This window comes from Rhinopithecus roxellana, chromosome 10 (assembly GCF_007565055.1).
Source record: "Rhinopithecus roxellana isolate Shanxi Qingling chromosome 10, ASM756505v1, whole genome shotgun sequence".
Taxonomy (NCBI): domain Eukaryota; kingdom Metazoa; phylum Chordata; class Mammalia; order Primates; family Cercopithecidae; genus Rhinopithecus; species Rhinopithecus roxellana.
This window is the reverse complement of record NC_044558.1, coordinates 58,385,021-58,410,721: the sequence shown is the minus strand read 5'-3', so window position 1 is coordinate 58,410,721 and position 25,701 is coordinate 58,385,021. Positions and strand designations below refer to the sequence as shown.

General features: G+C 48.5%; 1 pseudogene; it reads left to right on the top strand.

The window, feature by feature from the left end:
* The first annotated feature begins 9,396 nt into the window (after positions 1-9,396).
* On the top strand, positions 9,397-11,963 carry LOC104670671 (annotated as a pseudogene).
* The last annotated feature ends 13,738 nt before the right edge of the window (positions 11,964-25,701 follow it).

Here is a 25,701-nt window from a genome sequence, read left to right as displayed (position 1 = left end):
AAAATACTTTCATACAACGTGTAGCCCCAAATGAAAATGACAAAAGCATTAAGCATGAAGTTGGTTTAAAACTGATGCAGTCAGAAAGTAGAAGCCATCTCAACCTAATCACTGGCTCTGGTTTCTGCCAAGAAGCATGATAATTGGAGCAGGGATCTAGAGTCAAGCATAATGGGTGCTCCTGCCCTCTGTTCAAAGAATCCAGCAAGGACTGTCCAGAAGGGTTTCCCCTTGAACTTCATTCCCTCCAAGAGATGCAACATTGACCAGTATCCATTTAGTCATCTCTCCAAACATTTATGCAATCACTCAGCAATGATTCGTAGAGCATTTGCTTGTGTCAGGCAGCAGGTTTTCCAATAGAAGACAACGACACACAAAATACAGTTCATGGTCTGGAGGAGCCTACAGCTTTCTTGAAGGAAGTACCAGGCATGTAAATAACACCTTAGAGCACATTGGAGTCAGCGTTATTGACAGTAGATCAAAGTACTAAGGTGTGAGAGGAAGAAAGGCTATTGAAGGCATCACAGAGGAGGTAGTTTTGAGTGCAGTACTGAGGGACGAGTCGGAGTGGGCCCAGTGGGTGGAAAATTCAAAAAAGACACCACTGGTAGAGAGGGGAATCTAATGTGATGTGGTGGGGGAAGTGTTGGTAAGGGATCCCACATGTTTAGGACAGGCGTCATAACGGAGGAGGAGAGATGATGGGGAAGGAGCTGAAGGTGTAGGTTGAAACTGATTGCAAAGGTCTCTCTGTGCTATGCTGCAGATTTGGGACTTCGCTCTATGGGCGGCTACACATCAGGACCACTGGGCAGCTTTTAAAAATCCAGATCCTCAAGCCCTACTTCTGGTCTCCTGAATCAGAATCAGGGAGCATGGCCCGGGCACCTGGATGTTTTTAAAGCTCCAGTTTGCTTTAATTCTGATGGACTGATTCCCAGAATGTAAGCAACTTTGCTAAAGGAGAAAATGTCCCCGTTTTTATAAAAAGCTAGGGGAAGGGTAGGAGAGAGTCACTCGTCTTCACATGAGACATAGAGTTGGATCTAATCCAAGGGCTGAGCCAAGCATTCAGCTCTAGATATGGGTACAAATGCTGCTGATTGGGAAGCGCCACTTGCCGATCAGCAGGGACTCCAAGGGGCAGGGAGCTTTGGAGCGCATCATTAAGAACATGAAAAGGCAAACCGCAGACTGGGACAACATTTATATTTGCAACACATATGCCTGAAGGGTCTCAGAAAGATTACGATGAGCCAGGGAAGCCAGACACAAAGGAATACATTCTACATGATTGCATTTCTCTGAAGCCCTAAACACAGCAAAACTAACCTATAGTGACATAAAGCAAGCCTCAGCCTGGTGCTGGGGATTGGCAGGGGATTGACTGCAAAGGGGCATAAAGAGCATTTTGGAAGATATTCTATATTTTGGTTGTGGCTGGGTTACACAGGGATTTACATTTGTCAAAACTCATGGAACTGTACTCTGAAAATGGGTGCATTGTTACTGTATACAAATTGTGCCTCAATGAAGTTTTTTAAAAGGGGACAGGAAGAGGAGACAGGAAGGACAGGATACTCATGTTCAAGACAGCATGAGCTCTGAGCTGTTCTTGGGAATAGCTGTTCCTGGGAATAGGATTTATATGTCCTGCATTTGTGTGTCCCAATATACACTAGACTGTAAGTCCCTTAAGGGGGCATCCATGTTATAGTCATTTCTGTGGCCACCACCCCCATGGTACATGGACCAGATTGGTGCTAGATGAAATTTGAATAAATGTTTCTCCACATCCTCTCCAGTACCTGTTGTTCCCTGACTTTTTAATGATCGCCATTCTAACTGGTGTGAGATGGCATCTCATTGTGGTTTTGATTTGCATGTGCAGCCATAAAAAAGGATGAGTTCATGTCCTTTGTAGGGACATGGATGCAGCTGGAAACCATCATTCTCAGCAAACTATCGCAAGAACAGAAAACCAAACACCTCATGTTCTCACTCACAGGTGGGAAGTGAACAATGAGATCACTTGGACACAGGAAGGGGAACATCACACACCGGGGCCTGTCTGGGGTGGGGGGAGGGGGAAGGGACAGCATTAGGAGATATACCTAATGTAAATGATGAGTTAATGGGTGCAGCACACCAACATGGCACATGTATACATGTGTAACAAGCCTGCACATTGTGCACATGTACCCTAGAACTTAAGTATAATAAAAAATTAAAAGAAAAAAAGAAATTTGAATAAATGTATGAGTGAAACTAGAGTTTACAGACTCACCCGGGAACAATATGCAACATGAAAAGAACAGAGCAAGAAAGAAAGAACCCAGGGAAACATATATTTTTTAATATTTTTCATTTTAACTATAGAATATTTCAATCATACTGAAAACAATAGAGCAAACACCTGTATGTTCACCAACCAGATTAAGTAGATTGATATGTCTTTTCCTATCTTAAATGAAATGTTATAAAACCCCCAGTGTGAAAGACCAAACAGTAGAGCATTTAGAAGAAATCAGAGAATGTCTCCATGGCCTTAAGAGTATAGAGCAGGGTTCTTAAACAGGACACAAAAACACCACACAAAAGAAAAATATGATGAATTAGAAGACGCAAATTTTGAATAAGTCATTCTGCTTGTCAAGTAGCTTAATTAAGAGACTGCAAAAACCACCCCCAGTGTGGGAGAAGATATTCATAATTTACATATCTGACAAACGACTCATATCCACAACATATAAAGAACCGCTATAAATTAATAAGAAAAAGACAGGCAACCCCACCGATAGAAAAATGTTCAAAAGACGGGACCAAAGAGGTATCCAAATGGCCAATATACATGTGAAAATGAGCTCTACGTCATTAGCCACTATGGGACATGCAGATTAAAACCACAAAGATACATAACAGTCTCCATGCAGAAAAGTTAAAATACAAAAGAAAGAAAATAGCTAGTGTTGGTAAGAACTTTCCTGCCTTCCTGGAGCTACTTTGGGAACTGTCTGGAGTATTACTAAAGCTGACCATATGCATACCCTATGAACGGCAACGCCACTGCTAGGTACACACAAAGACACAGAGTGCGTACATGATTCCCCAAGGGCCATGTACGAGAATGCTCAGAGCAGCTTCGTTCCTAATAGCCTAAAGCTGGAATTTAGATTCCAACGTTCATCAGTAGTAGAGCAGATAAACAAATAAATCAGGGTTTAGTCACGCAGTGAAATACCAATAAGAATGAATGACCTACAACTTCTTGCAACAATATGGATAAATCTCACTAACTTTATGTTGAGCAAAGAGGCCAGCCACAAGCTGTATGATTCCATCTATATGAAGTACAAAAACATACAAAACTCACTTAAGCTGTTAGAAGTCAGAATAAGGGTTTCCAGGGAAAGTGTCGGGGGAGGGACTGGAAGGGAACTCAGGGCAAGGGCTTCTGGGGTGATGGGAATGCCTGATCCTTGATCTGGGGGTTGGTTATGTGGGTGGGTTCAGTTTGAGAAAATTCATCAAGCTGAACACGTGAGCTCTGTGCTCTTTGGGTCTATATATTGTAGTTCAATAAAAGATTTTTAAAACGTTGCAGAACTCCCTCATTCAATTTGTGGACAGAAGAAGAGAAGCAACAGAAAGACTTGGGAAGACAGGGCAAGAGAGGAGAGAGAAAACAGGAGAAAGGGGGTGGGTGACAGCATCAGAGGCCTCAAAGAACTAAGAAAATGACCAAAACCAGGCCACCACATGGACACCGAGGAAGCCCCTGGAGACTTTAGTTGGGCCGTCGGTGGAGGGGGTGAGCAGGATCCCAGTGGCAGAGGGCAGGGCGAGTGGGGCATGCTGGTCCAACCTGAGCCTTCTGGCTCCTCCCTAGGAGAAGTGAGAAGAATCACAGAAGCACCGGGAGCCCTGGTGTCCCCTGCCCTGAGTCAAACAGACCAACAACTCCCAGAGATGTCTGCTGCCCCCAGGGGCCAGCAGACACAGACCCTGGAGGCTGCAGAGTGTCCAGGAGAGAGGGCCAGGCCACAGCCCATAGATCCCCGAGTCCCTTCTCTGCACATCTGAGCCAGACTTGAGAAGCAAAGTGACTGGGGGTAGGGGGACATGGGAGCATGCTATGGGCCAAGAAGGTGTGGAGACCCAGAGGCCCTGGGCCCCCTCTTCCGATGGGGGTGCAAGGACTGGCTCAGCTGGAGAGATTATGGGTTTGAGGGTCCGGCAGTGAGTTAGAAGAGACTGAAGGCCAGGACACCACTGGGCCAGTGCAGGTTTGTGGCACAAAGCCTGCAGTAGCAAAGCGATGCTCAGGTGGCTGTAGGGTGTGCAGGAATGAGACAGGCCGCAGAGCAGGGAGCCAAAGGGGCCTGGGAATGCTCAGCCCATTAGCCAGGGGAGGAATGTCGGAGCAGGTCACCAAAATGAAGAGGCCAGATGAGATATCAGAAACCAGGGCAGACAGCAGGGCTCCAGGAGTGGTAGGCGGGCTGGCTCCTCCTCCACCCTGACAGGTGCCACAGGCTCCTCCTCCCTCACCCCTCTTTTTCTGTGCCTTATGATGCCCTCTGCTCCCAACAGGTTGCTCTCTGAGGACACAGTTTCTTTCTCTTCCCCTCTCCTTTCCTTCCCCTGCCTCTCTACCCCACCAACCCTGCAAAGTGACAATCAATAAAACCCACTGACTGTCAAAGAAAATGCAGTGAAACACACAGCAATTTATTAGAGAGGAATGAATGGAGACCTTGCAGAGGGAGAAAGTGAGGGCAAATTGCAAAGCAAGCTGAGGGCAGAAGTGGGAGCAGAGAGGCTGTAACCAGTGAGGTACCTTCTGATAGAGGCTCCGCACACACAGGAGGGGAAAGAAGATCTGTCCTGAGCCTGAGGTGTCTGGGGCCTAGGAACTGAGGAACCCAGTAATGCAGACAGAGTACTAAGCAGGTGGGAGCTGGGATGGCTGGGGCCATCTGTTGAAGTGGGGAGGGCATCAGCTCAGAATTTGGTGTAGGCACGCTGGCTGCTACTGGTGGTGTTCTGGATGATCCTGGCTGAGGAAAAGGAGGCACCGCTGGCTCCCAAGTGCTGGCCCCCAGGGACTTATCTGCTGGTGGACTGGATGCTCAGGCCCCCACCTACACTCTGACCCTGGCCACACTCTGGCTTCCACAGCTGGAGATGCTAGAGCCACTGCCTCTGCCTTTGTGGCTGGCCACCCTCGAACCAGTGCTGCTGGTGTTGTGAACCACAGCTGCAAGGAGATGGCCAGTCACCCCTCTGCCCCATGAGGTGCTGGAAGGTGGTAAGGAATTAGACAAGGATGCAGAGAAGGTGGAGGTGCCCAGGGTTAAGGGACAGGGAGTGAGAGGCACAGGAATATTAGGAGGCAAGGTGGCCACAGTACGTGGTAAGCAGGTGAGCTCAGCTGTGGCAGTCAGACATAAGGAACAACAGTGAATGCACTTTTCTTTTTCTCCAGCTTCAAGGGGTGGGAATGTGGAAAACTCAGAAATCTCTTTGTTTATAAAGACCCATTTTCCTTGTCTATTTTCCTGCCACTCCATCCTGAGGGGAGTGGTTATGTATCCCACTAGCAATGGTATGACCCAACCTCAAGGGAAATAGTATGCACACTCACAAATGCACACCGAGCTTTGACACTCCCCAGCCATCCTGTTGTAGAAAGAAAAAGAAAAAAATAAATTTTAGAAACATAGAGCCACCTGCCACTCTAAATGTGAGTGTTAGGAAACACTTCAAAGATAGTCCAATTCTCTCTTTTTAAGGATGAGAAACATGAGGCTCAAAGTGGGGATGGAATCTGAGGTCGCACAGTGAATACAGGTAAACCCCAAATGATCACCCAGTAGTGGGAAGGTCTCCCAAGCCAGTGCTGTTTCCCTGGCTCCATCAGAGACTATCCAGAAAACACAAATGTGAATTGCAGCAGCTGGGCTGAAGTCAGATCTCAGGAGGAACTTCCTAAGCAATAATGAAAAACTAAGATAGGGAATCAGAGGAGAGTGGTAAGACAAGATGGGGTGGACTTCATGGTATCTCGGTGGGAGGTGACAGGGAATCAGTGAGATGTCCCCTGTGATCCCATGACCTCAGCAACTCTGAACATGCAAACTTGATTGGCATTTACCCCCGGGATCCACAGAATGCCCATTTCAAGTAAAACATTTATCTACTGCTGGAAATTTAAAACAAGTTTGCAACCCCGAGCCTTAAAGGAGCTAGGAGAAAGGGAGCATGCTAAGCAGTGACAGCAGTTTAACAAACATTTGTTGAGGCCCTCCTTTGTCCCCTCCTATGCCGTGGGGGCCACTGGGAATATGAGAGGGAAGACATGGGCCAGTGCAGTTAGGCTCAAAATCACTATGGATCTAACCAGGGACATAAAGTCCTGATGAGTCTGCTTCTCAAGGCAGGTTCTCTGCCACAGCCATGGTCCCCTACTCACCTGCACTCCTCGCCCAGCAGCTTATGGGAGGCAGCAATCTCCATGTCCAGGGCCAGCTTCAGGCTCATGAGTTGCTGGTACTCACAGAGCGCCGGGCCAGGTTGTCCTTGGCCTGCTGCAAGACCTCCCTGAGCTCTGCCAGCTTGGCCCAGGCATCCCTGAGAACGAACTCACCCCTCTGCTCAGCATCGGTGATGGCCATCTGCAGGTTATTTATTGCTCTGGGGCAGGAGGAGGGAAGGGAAGTGTGCTGGACCTATGGACTCACCTGGCCATATGGTGGGTGAGCACAGGTCGCCATCTGTCTGTCCCTCCCCAGGACTCCCCAACCCCACTGAGGCTGGAGAGGAGCATCCCTTCGGGAATTAACTTTGAGGGAGGTTTCAAGTAGTGTCAGTTTGGGGAAAAAGAACTCAAGAGTCTCTGTGTCTGAGGCAAGCAGCAATGAGTGGTGAGATCAGAGGAGTCACCCTCAGTGTCTGAAACACTCACTCACTTTCTCCCTAATCCCTGTCCTCTGTCCTTCACAGCTGGGTGCCAGGAGACAGCAATGAACAAGACACAGCCCCTGCACCCAATGTTCTCACCGTTAAGGAGGAAAAACAGAAGAGTAGGCATTTAAGGTAGCAGGAGGCCGGGCTATGATGTGGAAAAGCACAGGGCACCATGGAACTCAGAGGAGAGATGCTGAGGAGGGAAGGATGACGGCTTCACAGGAGGAGGGGTTTAGACAGGAAAAGATGTTTGGCCCATTCTCGCAGAAAAAGAGGAACTTTGGGAGACTGCTAAAGAGGATGAGAAAGGATATTCCAGTTGCTGTGGGAGTATTGAAATGGGGGTTAAAAGCTAGTGGGCAGTGCAGTGCAACCGAGCCTAAGAATGACAGGCTCGCCTAGGCCTTCCAGGTTGTCACCTGGAGACCTGGGGCCCGTCTGAGCTGGAGGATGGGTGTGATGTAAGGCCCTCATGCATCTGCATGGGTGGAAGGTCAGGAAATGATAGGGTTCTGGCCTGACCTCCTGACGGCCCCTCGTGCTTTCCCACCAGAATCTCAGGTAGCAAGCCTGAGTTGAAGGGAGCATTCTTCAGAGTATGGGCCATACCGGGGACCCCCGGGCTGCCCTGTTCCTTTGTTACAGGGTACCTGCTTCCTGGCGCTCTCTATCCCTGCCCACAGCCTCTGGATCATCCTGGCGAGCTCAGCAATCTCACTCTTAGTGTTCCTCAAGTCATTGCTGTGCCTGCTGGCCATGGTCTCCAGCTCCCCAAGCTGAGAGGAGGGAGGAAGAGGAAATTGTCAACCATGAAGAGGGAAAAATATGAGGTCTGACCCCAGGGGACAAGCTTTGGTGTATGTTCAAAGGCTGGAGCACCTCCAGAACATGCCATGGAAGGGGGACACCAGGGCTCAGTTTGAGAAGTTTCTCCTAACCAAAGGGATGGGAAAGACTGCTGCCTGTCCTGCTGGGTTTGCTTAGTTGATCAACTTGCTCAGCTGATGATGATGATGAAGGTGAGGAGGGCAGTGGTGGTGGTGCTGATGATGCTAGTACCATCATCAGGTGGTAATGGTGGCGGTGAGCAGGGCTTCCGCTTTTGACCAAGGAAGCAGGTGGGGGCTAAAGCCCAACCTACACTGTGCTTGCCACACCATGGCCCACATTGTTGCATCTGCCCAGAGTGGCACTTTTTCTAACTCACACAAAGGCATTCTATGGGCTCGATCTGGCCCCTATGGTATTGACCATGATGATGATAACAACAGCTATGATTTGTCAAACTCTTTGTTTAGCTGTTTTTTAATTGACACATATAGTAATACATGTTTATGAGGTACAGTGTGATGTTTTAATACATGTATAGATCATGCAATGATCAAATCAGGGTAATTAGCTTATCCAACACCCCAATGTCAGGCTCTTACTGATCACCCAAATGCTTAATCACATTTATCTGGCACATCAACCCTCCCAGGGTCCTGGAGGCCAGGGGAAGCCTGTGTCTCTGTGAGCCAGTTTTCAGAGGGTCGCAGCTCTGCTGGAGGACAATATAGGGGTTTCGTGCCTAGGTGACAAAGTTGGGCAGGAAGGGCCCAAGAGGAAGCTGATTCCTCCAAGTTCCTGACTCACCTACCTTGGTCTGGTACAGGGCCTCGGCCTCAGCCTTACCCTTCCAGGTGATCTCCTCGTACTGGGCGTGGACCTCAGCAATGATGCTCTCCAGGTCCAGGTGCCGGTTGTTGTCAAGGGAGAGGATGATGGATATGTCATTTGATTGCGACAGTAGTTGGCTATACTCCTGCAGACACAAAGCCAATTCTGCTCACATCTAATGGACAGGCCCCTACCACAAACCCCTAAAGTTAGCTTTTTAGTGATGCCACTAAAAAACACGAAGACCAAGATGCAGGCCAAAATCTCAGCCAGCAGGCTAAAGAATGAAAAGGTGTCTGTCCTCCAATCCTACTGCAGAGGTGCGTGGGTCTATTTGTCCAGGTACCTTGGATGGGGGAGGAGACTCTAAGAATGTTATCCACAGGCACTGGCAACCATAGATGTGGGGGACACAGAAAAGGAGAAAGAAAAAAGAAAGGGAGTTAGAATATTTGATAGATAAATAGTTTCAAAGGTCTCAGAATCTGAGTAGATGGTGTGGTAATAGATGTGAAGGTAAAAAGCACTGAATGAAAAAAATAAGGCTTAAGAGAATCAATCATGTCTTAAACATATATTGGGAAGGAAGGGGGCCTTATAGCCTCAGAGAGGGACCGCAGGAAGTTGATCTTATCCATCAGGCTCTCCACTTTCACCTCCAGGTCCACTTTGGCCACGTGGGGAGGGAGACCACCAGACCAGCGACTGGCATATTTTCATTTGCTTAAAGCCTGTACTTGTCCATAATTGTTACGAAGCGAAATGGAAACCACTTTTACCCTGGTCATTAAACTTAGGTTAAGAGTGACTTGAGGATGGTGACAGCTCCACGACATTGAGGCCACATTGGGCAGTTCAAACTTACGGTGGTGGCAGGAGAGCTGGCTGACAAAAAGGACCATGATGCATCACCTTCCAGAGAGGAAAGGAAGCAATCATGGACTCCTGACGGAGAGTGGGATAGAGACAGGGACCGCAAGTCTTCCCCATCTAAAGATAGGAAACGGCATCATTGAAGGGATAGATATCAAGGAGGCAGCCATTCTCACTCTCATTCCCGTTCGAAATCTGCAGAAAGAGAATGATGGCACAAAGAATGAGAATGAGATAAGGAGCGGGATTATAATAAGAAGGACCGACATTGAGACAAGGATGGGCACAGATGGGACAAGGACTATAAATGATTCAGTTTATCTCCTGGCTGAGGAAAAGACTTTAAATTTTGGAAGGACAGAGACTCTAAGAAGGATGAAGAGGATGAACATGCTGATAAGAAGCCTAAGGCCCAGCCATTATCCCTGGAGGAACTTCTGGCCAAGAAAAAGGCTGAAGAAGAAGCTGAGGCTAAGCCCAAGTTCCTCTCCAAAGCAGAACGAGAGGCTGAAGCTCTAAAGCGATGGCAGCAGGTGGTAGAAGAGCAGCAGAGGATGTTTGAAGAAGAGAGAAAGAAAAGGAAACAATTCCAAGACTTGGGCAGGAAGATGTTGGAAGATCCTCAGGAATGGGAACGTCGGGAATGCAGGGGGAAGATGGAGCGAGAGACCAGTGGAAATGAGGATGAGCAAGGGCGGCAGAAAATCTGGGAAGAGAAGGATAAGAGCAAGGAACCGCATGCCATTAAGGAGCATTACCTGGGGTGGCATCAAAAAGCGGCACCGAACGGGACATTTCAATGACCGAAAGTTTGTTTTTGAGTGGGATGCATCTGAGGACACATCCATTGACTACAACCCCCTGTACAAAGAACGGCGCCGGGTGCAGTTGTTAGGGCGAGGCTTCATTGCAGGCACTGACCTCAAGCAGCAGAAACAAGAGCAGTCACACTTCTATGGAGAACTAATGGAGAAGAGGCGAACCCTGGAAGAAAAGGAGCAGGAGGAGGCAAGACTCTGCAAACTTTGTAAGAAGGAAGCCAAGCAGCGCTGGGATGATCGTCATTGGTCTCAGAAAAAGTTAGATGAGATGACAGACAGGGACTGGTGGATCTTCTGTGAGGACTACAGCATAACCACCAAAGGTGGCAAGATCCCCAATCCCATCGTATCCTGGAAAGACTCTTCTCTGCCCCTACACATCTTGGAGGTCTTTGATAAGTGTGGCTACAAGGAACCAACACCTATCCAGCGTCAGGCAATTCCCACTGGGCTACAGAATCGTGACATCATTGGTGTGGCTGAGACTGGCAGTGGCAAACAGCAGCCTTCCTCATCCCACTGCTGGTCTGGATCACCACACTTCTCAAAAATGACAGAACTGAAGAGTCAGACCAAGGCCCTTATGCCATCATCCTGGCTCCCACCCATGAGTTGGCTCAACAGATTGAGGAAGAGACTGTCAAATTTGGAAAGCCCCTAGATATCCGCACTGTGGCTGTCATTGGTGGCATCTTCAGAGAAGACCAGGGCTTCAGGCTGCACATGGCTTGTAAGATTGTGATCGCTACTCCTAGGCGTTTGATTGATGTTCTGGAGAACTGCTCCCTGGTGCTGAGCCGCTGTACCTATGTGGTTCTGGATGAGGCAGATAGGATGATTGACATGGGCTTTGAGCCAGATGTCTAGAAGATCCTGGAGCACATGCCTGTCAGCAACCAGAAGCCAGACACAGATGAGGCTGAGGACCCTGAGAAGATGCTGGCCAACTTTGAGTCGGGAAAACATAAGTACCACCAAATAGTTGTGTTCACCGCCATCATGCCCCCAGCGGTGGAGCGTCTGGACAGGAGCTATCTTCGGCGACCTGCTGTGGTGTACATTGGCTCCGCAGGCAAGCCCCATGAGTGTGTGGAACAGAAGGTCTTCCTCATGTCAGAGTCAGAAAAGAAGAAAAAGCTGCTGGCAATTTTGGAGCAAGGCTTTGACCCACCCATCATTATTTTTGTCAACCAGGAGGACTGCGACGCATTGGCCAAATCCCTGGAGAAGATGGGGTACAATGCTTGCACACTGCACAGTGGAAAAGGCCAGGAGCAGCTAGAGTTTGCATTGTCCAACCTCAAGGCTGGGTCCAAGGATATTTTGGTGGCTACAGATGTGGCTGGTCATAGTATTGACATCCAAGATATGTCTATAGTTGTCAACTATGATATGGCCAAAAATATTGAAGATTACATCCACCACATTGGCCGCACGGGATGAGCAGGCAAGAGTGGGGTGACCATCACCTTCCTCACAAAAGAGGACTCTTCTGTGTTCTATGAGCTGAAGCAAGCCATCCTGGAAAGCCCAGTGTCTTCCTGTCTCCCCAAGCTAACCAACCACCCAGATGCCCAGCATAAGCCAGACACCATCTTCACCAAGAAGCACCGTGAAGAGACCATCTTTGCCTGACACAGCACTTTTCCTATGGGCTGAGGGCATTTCTGAAGCTGCCTCATTCCTGTTCTTCAGAACCTTCATATCTCTTTCCAGGTCCTCATTTTTGGGTTATGGGGGCTTAGGAAAACAATCAGACTCCCTAGTCCAGACCCTCAGGTTGGGAGGCCTGTGTGTGGGGCTGCAAAAGGAGAGGACGATGCTGTTGGAGGCAGGGAGAGCAAATTACCACAGCTTTTTGGCCCAGCTCCACCCTTCTTTTCCCTTCTTGATGGGATTGCAGTGGGCCATCAGCTCATGCCAGGCTATGGGGGCAGCCAGTTGGCATTGCTCCCCAGACTGAACAGAAGCCTGGCTGCCTGATGGGACCTCCTTTGGCTCAGACTTGACTGTGTAACTGTAGAAACTGCAGCAGCATTTTTGCCCTAGATGCCCCAGGAGACCTGGCACCATGAGGATTATGGACAGTGGAATCTTACTGTCATCTGGACAGCTGTTTTCCTGCTTAAATGGTAAAGAAAGTCGCGAGCCTTTAGACCTGTGCACAGCCCTGCACTAAGCAGTGCTGTGTGCTCCAGGCATCCCTCCCCCCGGGGATTTTCTAAGTAGATGGGGAGACAGGGTGAACTGGCTGTGTTCATCTTTATCACTGAGTGAAATCTCTGTTTTCTATTCTCTGAGAAGATAAGTTTGTTTGTTCCGAGAATAAATACATGAATATCAAAAAAAAGGGACTTGAAAATGAGACTCAGGAATTAAACAGAATTCTTATGTATGACACTAATGCCTCATCACAGCAGGAAAGTGGCATTATATTCCAAAGAGCTCAAAGCAATTTGGCAACTGGCTTCCTTATAGGCTCTGGAAGCTGCTCAGACACAGGAACCAATAAAAAAGACAGCAGAATTTCTGCCTTTGAAAAAAGATACATAAGACACCAGTGATGGGGGACCTGTAAGTGTTCATGTGACCCTGGGGCATGTTCTCCCGGGAAGTCTCTCCGGCTCAGGGAGACTCTCCATCTCTCTCTCTCTCTCTCCTCATCACTTTTTGCCCCCATCACCCAGGCCCCTCTGGCACTGATCTAGTGATGAGGGAAGCAGAGTGTGACATTTGAGAAGTGACCAGGCTAGCAGCACTGAGAAAGTCCTGGGATGCTGGGAAGTCTCACAGGCACGGTGGGAATTCGGCCTGACCCCTGAGGAGCACTGTTCAAACTGCTTTGACAGCTGTAGCCCCAGTCCCAGTCCCCATCCAGCCCCCATCCTTGCTCACCTACTTGAGAAGCACCAAGTCCTTCTCAGCTGCTGCAGGCTTGCTCCGCTCTTCACAGTTCCTCCAGGAGGAACAGCATGGGTCAGCCGCAGCTGTACCAGAGGGCTGTGCTAGGAGGGGGCCCTGGCCAGTCCAGCTCAGGGGTGAGCCAAGCAGAAATCTCTCTGAGTCATAGGGATCCATGAAGCCCTGAGTTCTCCCAGCCCTTCTCACACTGGCATAAATGTTCAGGATGGTGATGATGGAGGTAACGGCATGAGACCTTGTCCTCCTCCAAGCCCAGCTACCCTGCATGGAATGCCATCTCCATTCTTCCACCTGTTCTTCATGCTCAGTCCTCTGATGTGCTCCCATATGGCTTCCCATCTCCCACACTGAGGCCTGAGCCCCTCCCACAGTCCTGGGGTCTCTCAGTGTTCCTCAGTGAGCACTGAAGTTAATGTCCCTTCCAGTCCCACAGGGTGGGACCTCCCAGAGAGCACCCCTGAGCTTCTCTTTCCCAGGCCCCTCACTCAGTCCAGGCTCTACATCACAGCCACGATGACCAAGGGCGCCACTCTTCTACCTCTGCCATGCTAATGCAGTCAGCTACCCCAGCCACAGGACCCTATGGGAACAACTGGCCCCCTGAGCTCCACATGCACAGCTGTAGCCCCAGCACCAAGTACAGGACCAGCACAGAGGAGACATTTAATGCCTTTCATTATTATGACCTTTGAGTTCATGTCATTCAGTAATAATAAAACCAGCATTATTAACAATCTATTTGGTTGATGGGCCTTTCATTAGTATTAACTAATTAATAATGTGTCACTATTTGCCGGGCACTGTTTGAACAGCATATATTAAATTATTTAGCTCTCAAACTTTTAAGGTAGGTACAGTTATCACCCCCATGTTACAAATGAGGAAACGGAGGCACAGATTGGTTAAATAAATTACCTATGATTGTGCAGTTAGAAAGAAACATAGTCAAGCTTAAACCCCGGCAGTCTGGCTGCAGAGCTTTTGTTCATTCACACGGTGCTGCACGGCAGGTCCACCAATAAGCCCCGTCAAGCACCTTCCTTATCCATATTGCCCCAGTTCCTTGTCGATGCCCGCAGAGGCCAGATGACCTTCACGCTCTGGACACCTGAGCCTCACCACCGGGAGCACTGCCTCTCACCTCCACTTATATGCCTCTGCGAGTGCCTGCATGGTGCCCAGCTCCCCCTCGTCAACCCTGCTCCATCAACAGCTTGTCCAGGTGAGCCTGGAGGCAGCCAATTAGGATTCAAAGAAGGGCTGCAGGTCATTGGCACTGGCCTTGGAGGTGGCCGTTTGCTCCTACAGGAAGCATCACTTGGTCTCCAGCACCTTGTTCTGCTGCTCCAGGAACTGCACCTGTGATCAACCATGGAGGAGAGGGTCATGCTCTTTCCAGTCTCCAGCTCAGGAGCAGACCTGCTCTCCAAACCCAGGCCTCCCATGCCTGGGATCCCAGGGGCTCTCAGGGCCTCTGCCCCTCCCCAACCCCAGACACTCACCTTGTCAATGAAAGAGGAAAATTTGTTCTTGAGGGTCTTGATCTGTTCCTTCTCCTGGGTCTTCACCTCAATCTAGGCATCGATCCCCATGTTCAGGGGCTACTGGAGGCTCTGGTTGATGGTCACCTCCTGGATGCCAAACAGAAAGGCCCCCAAACCTCCAAAGCCCCAGGCTCCACCAGGCGCTCCTCCAAAGCCACTAGGTCACCCTCCAATGCTGAAGGAGCTTCCTCCAAAGACACTTTTCATATCCCTTCCTTCAGCCCCACACAGACTGCTTCCAAAGGCGTCCCAGCACCCCTGGCCCTGCCCCCAGCCTGGGTAGCACCTCCAGCCACCCTTAGTGAGATCTTCTTTCTCCCCGCAAAGCTGTACAGACTTCTGCTGCCAAAGTTGCCCCCTGTCATGGCACAGGTCGCAGCAGCACTGCCTCCCCCAGAGCGTGAGGGCGATGGACCTGATGGCACCACTATGGCTCTGGTCAGACACAGGATGGTAGAGTGGCCACTGGAGCCCTGGGCGGCCTAGGAGGTCCTGCTGGACTGCTGGCTCATCATTTTCTCTGGATGCAGGAAGACATCCTGGTTTAGAAAGCCTGAGGAAAGGGCACCTTCTGATACAAGGAGAGAGGTGGTCCTTTTTATAAGTCGCGGTGGATTAGCTCACTAATTTGACAGTTTCCTGAGCTTGATTTTCTAGCCAAAACAGGTCAATGCCTCAAATCCCAAACACACCTTAGTCCTAACCCTGGAGCCACTAGTTGCTTTGATTTTTCTCTGACACTGGCCTCATTTTTCCTTGACCAGATCCAAGGCAGAAAAACACTTAGGCTCCCTGCAATGGATGGGCTGCTTCCTACTAGAACCCAGTCCCAAACTTCGGCATTTGCTATAATTAGGTGATTTTCCATGCTCCTCCCATCTCCAGTGACCTGGGTCATTGATTTCTGCCAGTCAGATCCCAGCCCTTAAAACATAAAATGTTTGCAGGAGACCTTGTCTCACTTAATGATGCAGTGTGGTCCTGGGAGAAAGCCCTTCAGCTCTGCTGGGAACCACATCCACTGCAGTGGGTCCTCGGGATGTGGGGGCCATCAAGAGTCTCTAAGGTAACATTTTGCCTTTTTTTCCTGAGGAATTGACTCTCCTTACCTCTGGACGGTGCCTAGCCTGCAAGGACAGGACTCTCTGCCCTGTATGTGGGGCTTTACCTGCAATCATCTCATACCTAGGTGGCTCAGAGTGAAGCCTAACTCCCGCCCAGACCATCAAATGAATGCACTGTACATTCTAGGCTCTCACCAAGGACTTGAAACCTCATGCTGGGCTGAGTGGGCAATGAACTTTTGCAGAGGAAAAAAGGAGAGGAGGAAGATGAAATGTCCCATGCAAGCTTATGTTTCCACTGCAGCATCCTTTTTCCTTGTTCCAAGCTCAGCACATGGCCCAGAGCATGGGATCTCTGGACAAGGCGTGGGAAGATAGACATACTCATTACAACCTCCAGGTGCATTCTTTTGGGACGTGTTTCTCTCTCCTGCCAGGGTCATTTATCATGCCTGACTCGAGCACATTAGAAAACCAGCTGATTCTTGTTTATTCACGTACTTGGTAGGAGAAGAGGCCTCAGTGGCAGGGAACAGTCACTCAGCCAGGCTTTGGAGCCACCCACACATGTTCACTTGTCCTCAGCCTCTCAGTGCCAGGTTCCCAGCACACTAAACCCCTTGCCCCACCTAGAGCCCTTCTGTTGGCAATCCAGCATCCGCTCAAGTGGAATGAAGCAGATAACAAAGAGTGAATGGAGGCACCAACTTGAACCCCACACTGTGCCACAGGTAACAGCAGACAAACCACATAGACAATGAAGACATGGAAGAGCAACTGTGTCCCCCATCCCAAGACAAGGACAGAGTGTTGCATTTCACTGAGCATGTCTTAGGCTGGACATTAAGGAGAACCTCCGTATGATTTCTTTACATGAAATTCTCAAAAAGACAAGACTTTAGGGACAAAGAACAGATCTGTGGTTGCCAGAGGTTAGGGGTGGGGGTAATGAACGACTATAAAAAATAGCACGAGGGGGTTTTGGGGGTTGATGAAACTGTTTACACCCTGATTGTGGGAGTGGGTACCTAAATCTATACGATTATAACTGTGTTAAAATTTATAGAACTGGTGGCAGGGTGCAGTGGCTCACGCCTGTAATCCCAGCACTTTGGGAGGCTGGGAGAGAATCACTCAAGCCCAGGAGTTTAAGACCAGTCTAGGCAACATAGCGAAATCCCATCTTTACAAAAAATACAAAAGTTAGCCAGGCATGGTGGCATGCACCTATAGTTCCAGCTACTCAGGAGGCTGAAGTGGGAGGATCACCTGAGCCCAGGAGGTTAAAGCTGCAGTGAGGCATGACCCCGCCACTACACCCTAGCCTGGGTGATTGAGAGAGATCTTGTCTCAAAAGAAAATATATATACATATATACACACACCCAAAAAGTCCATTTTAATGTATGACAATTTTTTTTGAGACATAGTCTCGCTCTGTAGCCCAGGCTGGAGTGCAGCAGCATGATCTGGGCTCACTGCAAGCTCCACATCCTGGGCTCATGCCTTTCTCCTGCCTCAGCCTCCTGAGTAGCTGGGACTACAGGCGTCTGCCATTATGCCTGGCTAATTTTTTCGTATTTTTAGTACAGACAGGGTTTCACTGTGTTAGCCAGGATGGTCTTGATCTCCTGACCTTGTGATCCACCAGCCTCGACCTCCCAAAGTGCTGGGATTACAGGCATGAGCCACCGTGCCTGGCAACAAATTTTTTTAAATATGGACAAAGGATGGAGAAACATGTTAAACAATATCACACTGTGAGGAAGAAAAAATCACTAACTTAGTAGAATGCTAACGCTACACACAGCTGACCAGGTTTCTTCAATAAATAAATTACAAGAAACAAAAAGAAGGATGGGAATCCACACACATCCACCAATTGCAATGTATGAACATTATTTAGACCCTGATGCAAGCCAGCAATTTTAATGAAAACATTCCTGAGACCTTAGGGGAAATGTGAAACCTGACTGGATATTTGATCATATTAAATAATTAATGTTTATCTTGTTAAGGGCCATAAGGTTATTATGGTTACATTATTTAAAGAGTCCTTATCTTTTACAGAAACTTATAAAAATATTTATGAATAAAATAGTATGATGTCTGAGATGTGCTCCACCATCGAGAGGCATGGAATTGGTAGAAATGAAATAAGATGAGTTTATTGCTGAGGTGGGTGCACACACACAAAAATAGTTTTTGAAGAGCCACCTTGCCTTAGACTAATTATGACACCTTTCCTTCCTATTATAAATAAGCAGTTTTTACTGTAAATAGCAGTTTCTCTTTCCAGTACATGCAAATAAGGACATCTGAGCATATAGTTCAAATATATAGCTTGCCTGAACCTAGTAAGAGTAACAAGTAAGTTGGATGGCAGATCAGAATCCAAAAATAATTTGACAGTTTGAAGCTTGAGCCAAAACTAATAAGAAAGATTTAACAGAGATTAATGTAAAACCCCACATGTGCATTCAAGCAAAACAGCTGCACAGTTCCCCATGGGGAGAAGGTTTCACAATGGCTTGCATAAAATCATGCCAGCTTAAGGTGAGTCAGTGGCAGAAAGCAGCTGCCAAAATTACCTGCAAGGGCAGAGGATGCACAAAGACAAGCTCTGTGCCCACCTTTTTCCTATACTAGTCAGGCTTCACCTGAAGGGTTTGGTTCTAGGCACCTGGAAGATGTCTGAGAGCACCGAGGATGGTTGGGGGCATCCCCCAGCTGAGAGGAGATGAAAGTGTCCCACCTGGAGAAGGACTCTGATAAAGGGGGAACCTTCCTTAAACATTTGTAGACTCTTGGCCGGGCGCAGTGGCTCAAGCCTGTAATCCCAGCACTTTGGGAGGCCGAGACGGGCGGATCACGAGGTCAGGAGATCGAGACCATCCTGGCTAACATGGTGAAACCCTGTCTCTACTAAAAATACAAAAAACTAGCCAGGCGACGTGGCGGGCACCTGTAGTCCCAGCTACTCAGGAGGCTGAGGCAGGAGAATGGCGTGAACCCGGGAGGCGGAGCTTGCAGTGAGCTGAGATCCGGCCACTGCACTCCAGCCTGGGTGGCAGAGCGAAACTCCGTCTCAAAAAACAAAAAAAAAACATTTGTAGACTCTCATGCATAAAGGGATTTACAGTTGTTACCTATAGCCACAGAAAAACTTGAACCAATTAGTGGAATTTTACACGGTAAGGCTCAGCTTAACCTCCTCTGTGAGAGGAAGAGGAGTTCCCCACCACAGCAGGGTGGGATACCATTGTAGACAATGTTTTAGAGAGGACATAGGTATCTAAATGGAGGCTCCTTTTCCTGGCCTCTGAAGTCACTTCTAGCCTTAAGAGTCTTATTCCTCAGAAATTAACTAACAGTGATAGCATTAGAAATTGATAGATAGGAAATAATGATAACAATATCTCCCATTTATTGAGTACTTATCTTGTTCTAGGAACTGTGCCAAGCTCTAGCATGCATTATGTCATTTAATCAGTCCATCAGTCAGCAAGTGTTTACTGAGTGCACATTTCCTGCTCAGTATTGTGTAACACAGAAGCACTATATGACACAGTTGCTTTCCTTAAAGAATTTAGAATAGAATTGCTAATAAAAATTTGCATACATATAATACAATATCAGTATGAACATCTTTTGTCTTATAAAGTGTTTTTTACATATATTACTTCATGTGTTCTTCAACATATCCCAGAGAGGAAGATATTATTTTAATTACCATATTAATGAATAATAATACCTAATGTTTTAAATCATTATCTTCCTCTGCGAGTGACCAGTTTCTCATGTGGCTCAGCATGAACCCAGCCTCAATCAAGAGAAGACTAGCTTCTTAGATTTTTTATTTTTATATCCCTCTTATCAAAATAATAAGGGAGTTAACTTAAAATAATAATCCATGTTAAAATAGAAAGTAAATATAATACTCTAATCACCAATGACAAATACTCTCAAGTAGCAGGAGGCAGAAAGGAAAACATGCCAATATTCATAGGCTTTATTATTCATAAAGGCTTAGAGGCAAATTTTTTTGGTCTTGGTTTTATTGGGAATATAACAAAATAGACAAAGTCTGAGACTATTTTAAAGTCGGGCTCTGAACCAAATGTTTATCTGATCTTGGACAGGAAATTTGTGGGCCCAAATGCAAATAGTCAGGGCTGAAGCAAGGAATGGGAAGAGTCGAGTTTGGAGTAAATGACTACAGTGTCAGCCTCCCGAAAGAGAAAAGGCCACCGGACACCTGGGCCAGATTTCAGCACCAAGGACAGAGCATCGCTTCCTGGATGGCGTCTAAAGACTCAAAGGCCTCTCACTAAAGTAACGCTGTGCCGTTGAAGACCAGAAACACACCCCTCCACACACACACACTGTCTTGAAGAAACAAAACTACACCTATGTTATTAATATAGTATGGGAGTGACAAGCATGGACTCTGGGGCTCAACTGCCTATGTTCACACACTGGCTCTACCACTTGCTAACTGTAACCTGTGGCACAATGTGGCCTTTAAGTCTCTATACCTCGTTTTCCACATCCGTAAGGTAAGGATAATCATACCCACTTCATAGTGATGGCAGCAGCTGCAGCAGGGAGGCACAGCTGGGGCCGCACACTCCCTGGAGCCGGTGGGAGCCCCGACTCAGAAGAGGTGCTGCTGCAGCCACCCAAATTGTGGCTGCAGACCCAGGCCTCCTGTTCTAAGGAGAAAGCAAGAGCCCCGCCCTCCTGGTCAGGGTTACAGCCCTCCAAACTGTGGCTGTGGATTGGAGCCTCCTTGTGCTCTTTAGAGGGCCAGGAGTAGGCAGGGTCTGCCTTCCTGGGTGCAGCTGCAGTTGCCTGATCTACAGCAGCAGACCTGGGTCTCCCACTCTGCAGAGCAGGCAGGAGCCAGGGACAGACAGGAGCCCCGCCTCTTCCAAGTTGGTGGGGCAGAAGCACCCCAGGTACAGCTGCCCCTGCCCTCCCAGGAGCAAGACCTGGGCATCTCTGCAGCCTGCACCTTTAGAGGCCTGGGAAGGGCCCCCCTCCAGTCCCTGTTGCTTCAGGGGGTTTCTGCTTCCCCTGCCTGGCCTCTCTCCTCTCCTGTTGCCTGCTGTGATCTCCAAGCTGGATTGAGTCTGAGCCCCAGGGTCATGAATGGCAGTGGGAGGCAGGCAGATTACTGGGTGGAAAAGAGCAGTCCCCAGTAAGGTCTCACCTTCAGGCCAGGGAGGGCCTGAAGGCTGGGGAATGGTCAGCCAGTCCCACCAACTGGAGTGGGGACTTGTGGTACCTCCTTGGGGCAGCCCATGGGCCATTCAGCACACACTTCCTCCCCTCTGAGGTCCATAAGATCCCAGGGCACAGCCAGAGCAGGGGAAAGGATACAGAGGATGGAGAGACGAGGGAGGACCACCTGCAGAGAGGAGCTACCCTCTCTGCTGATAGCTGGAGATGCCAGGATGATGAGCTGCAGAGAGGAGCAGCCCTCTCTGCTGAGAGCTTCAAAGATCTGTGGAGTTGATGGGGTGACCTCCCCACAGAAAGGAGCCACTCTTTCCAGGGCCTCCTCTCTGCTGAGAGCTGCACACTCTACACAATACAACCTGCCCACAGAGGGAAGCTACCCACTGTGGGTCGCCTTTGAGCTGTTGTAACACTCAATGAAACTCCTCTTCATCTTGTTCACCTTCCACTCGTCTGCATACCTCACTCTTCCTGGACACAGGACAAGAACTTGGGCAAAGGTACCACCAGCCACAGAGGTTTCTGGCCAGAAAAGTGACATCCCAAGGATCCCGTAACAATACGATCATTGTGAAGATTAGATGAGCCATGTGTGAAGTTCTCAGAACAATTTATGGCGGGGAGTAATTACGTATATAACTAGGTAGTGTACATTTGCTTCATTTGTTGGTTTTCCATAACCTTGAGATCTCAGTACGTGGGGGGAAAGGGCATGTGAAGTGTTGTGGGCAAAATCTTGCTGGGGAGAGAGTTGGCTGCTCTTGAATAATAAGAAAGATAGATACATGGGCAGCATTTGACTGCATTCCCCCACCACCTTGGCCCAAAGACCTCAAGAGGAGCAGTGAGGAAGGCCCTGAGGAGACCCAGGCTGGGCACTGAAGTGACAGTTGACTGTTGTTGAGCCATTTGGAGCTCTTGGCAAGGACCACTGAGGCCTCGGCGAGAAGTGTGCCAGCCTCAGGGAGTGGGCTGCCCTAGGGTGGATCCAGAAAGTGGAAAGCATATCACTGCAATCAGGCCAATTGTCTGACGTGGATTGCTTAACCCCAAAGACTCCCTCAGTGCTCTCATTCTCCTCTCATCTCTCACTCAGTCCACACACAGCTGCTACCATAGCTTTCTGCAGCCTTTCTGTCACCCTCCGATTCAGAAGGCACAATGGGTCTCTATTGTTCTACAAAACTTAGAGCCAAAATGCAGCATAACATATTACAGTCTAATGGAGAAAAAAGAAAAAACAGAGCTGAAAGAAGGAAAGGCAGGGTTTCTATATAAGACAACATGAAGGTGGGCCAGGCACGATAGCTCACATCTGTAATCCTAGCACTTTGGGAAGCTGAGGCAGGCAGATCACGAGGTCAGGAGTTCAAGACCAGCCTGGCCAACATAGTGAAACCCCATCTCTACTAAAAATACAAAAAATTAGCTTGGCATGGTGGTGCGTGCCTGTAATCCCAGCTACTTGGAATTCTGAGGCAGGAGAATTGCTTAAACCCTGGAGGTAGAGGTTGCAGTGAACCGAGATTGCACCAGCGCACTGCAGCCTGGGCAACAGAGCGAGATTCTGAGGAAGGAAGGAAGGAAGGAAGGGAGGGAGGGAGGGAGGGAGGGAGGGAGGGAGGGAGGGAGGGAGGGAGGGAGGGAAAGAAAAGAAAAGAAGGTAAAGGAAAGGAAGAGGAAGAGGAAGAGAAATAGAAAAGAAAGAAAAAAGGCAATAGTGCCATGGCTCAGGTCCAACCCCCTAGCTTGACAATGTCTTTCTGGGTCCCTTCTTGGATTGGCTTTGAACATCCAAGGGGATGGGATTGTGGTGTCACTAACTCTGAGGAGGAAAGAGCTATTACAGAGGAGTGGCAAAGGTCAGGGGGACTTTCTGTAGTCATGTATTAGGTTTCAAGCTCTGTATGTGGTGCAGGAGCACTGGCCACTGCTGGTGGTCGTCTGTACAATCCTGGCCAAGGAGGATGGTGATGAACTGCCAAGTCTGGGATTCTGATCCACAGAGAGACCTATGCTTCTGAACTGGACATCCTACCCATCAGCCATGGGGTTGATACCCACTTGTAGACCCTGGGTACCTCTGTTGCTCCAGTTGCCACTGCTGGAGCTGCTACTGTCCCCCTTACTAATGTTTTTGCTGCTAGAAATGTGGTTGACCACAGCTGCAATGAGAATGGACTGCTCAGTCACAGTCTGTCTTCCTAAATGCCCATTGCATGCCAATCCCTGTCTGAGAAATGGGTGGTCAAGGAAAACCACAGAGGAGACTTGTGAAAAGACGCTACAAAAAGAGAGCAAAAGAAAAGAAGAGGAGAGACAACGCTCCTATGCGCCTTCCCTGTCTGAGGGAGGCCCAGGACATACACTGGATAAATCCTACCTAAATATGACTTATGTGTCTCTCCCTTGTGCCCCTGCCTTTGTGTTAGTCTAGGGACAAGGCTGTAGAAGACAATTCTAGGATTGAAAAGCTGATACAAACCCATGAGAAATCATCTAAAATTATAGAAAAGAAGTGCACAGTATACTCACAGATACACACTGGATACTGGCACTCCCCAGATACCCTATTCAGGAACAAAATAAATATCATGGAAAGGTTATGATGAAATTAGCCAGGTGAGACAATTAGTCCCTGGGATGGAATTAGTCCCTGGGATGGAATTAGTCCCTGGGATGCCAGGGTACAATGATATGAGCTCCAGCATCAGGGATTGAGGTTAGACATGAGAAGGGACTTCCCTGAAATTCTAGGATGGGGAATGCAGAGAATAGAAATGTAATATGTCTCTGGATACATGGCTCTGCCATCACCCTGGCCTCAGTTACCGCATGGGCAAAACTGGGATAATATGGCTTTTCAGCAGTGTGTGAGATGAGTAAATCAAGCTGGGTAGAGTGCCCCGCATATTCGCCATCCTATACAAGTGACACAGATCCTATTTGCATCATCCTTCTGGGCCCATGGACACCACCCACATCCAGGTGTAGCTGTCTTTTTTTAAGATGGGGCCTTCCAACCCAGGTTGGAATGCAGTGGTGCAATCATGCCTCACTGCAGCCTCACACTCCTGAGCTCAAGTGATCCTTCTCCCTCAGCCTCTCAAGTAGCTGGAACTACAGGCACATACCACCATGCCTGGCTAATTTTGTATTATTTTTTGTAAATATGGGGTCTCATTATGTTGTCCAGGTTGTTCTGGAGTTCCTGGTCTCAAGTGATCCTGCCCCAGCCTCCCAAAGCACTAGGATTACAGGTGTGAGCCACCACACCCAGCTGGCCAAGTATCTTTTCCAGAGCACTGCACAGACTCCAACTGTCCAATGATAACATTAACAAAGAAGGGAAGGTGAGGAAGAGTGACTGGTTCTGACGAAAGTGGAAACACCAGTTTAAAATGTAGGGACAGCAGGCTACTAGGACTACCTGGTACAGATCTTCGTGTTCTTCACCACACCAGGATTCACTGACATCTGCCTTTGGATGCACTATATGCCTATTAGGAGGCTCTGAGCATTCCACTCTAGCAAATATTATAAAAGTTGTATCTCTGAGCCCAAAGAGAGAGTGTAAGCAGTACAGTCCAGTTCATCAAGCACTTATTGAGCCCTTCCTTTGTCCCCTGCCACTGTGCTAGAGCCTGTGTATACCAAAGGGAAGGAAATGTAGGGACAAAAATAACTGTAACACAGCACAGCTAACCAAAGGACCACACAATCCTGTGAAACAGGGTTCTCAAGTTGGGTTCTGTGCCTTTATCAGAGTGCCTACGCTGCTGCACTCCTTGCCTTCCAGCATCTTCTGGTAGGTGGCAGTCTCCACATCCAGCCCAGCTTGATGTTCAGCAGCTCCTGGTAGTCACATGGAAGATGGGCCAGGTCCTCCCTGGCCTGCAGCAGGGACTCCCTGAGCTCTGCCAACTTGGCCTGGGCTTCCTTGAGGGTCAGCAACATCCCTGGCACCATGCTGCTCAGTGTCAGCAATTGCCACCTGCAGGTTAGCATTCCAAAGCAGGAGGAGGAAGTGCACTGAGTCCCTAAATCCAACTGCGTATATAACTGAGCACAGGTCTCCATCTGTGCCCTTAGTGAAAATACTTAACCTGTGTGCTATGTGGCTGGTGATGCTAACTTCTGCTCATAGCATTCATATCCATATAAACTAAACCATGCTGGGAAACTCCAGCGATTGTTGAGCCTTTATCCAGAGACAGCAGTCACCTGCTTCTCACCTCTTGGGAAGGAATAATCCATGTTCTGAGATCCCAGAAACTCAATGCCACATAGTTTATGAAGTTTTGGGGACCCTGTCTACCAGATTGAGAGAAGATCATTCTGCCTTTAAGTTGATGGATGTAAGTTAAGATAGCATAAAGTCCTTGCTCTGTGTGGTACCATTTGGCAAGCCCAGTTGCAAAAGCTCCCAACCAGGAGTCTGAAAGGCTGCCCTACCTACTAGGTTCAGGTGTCCCTCTGGCATACCAGGACACCACTTTCATCAGAGCCATAATCCTGGGCCTTGGGGAGCTGCCCCCACCTGCTGCTCAGGGAGCTTCATCTCGCTTATCTCACATCCCATGCCCAGTCTCTTCCTCTT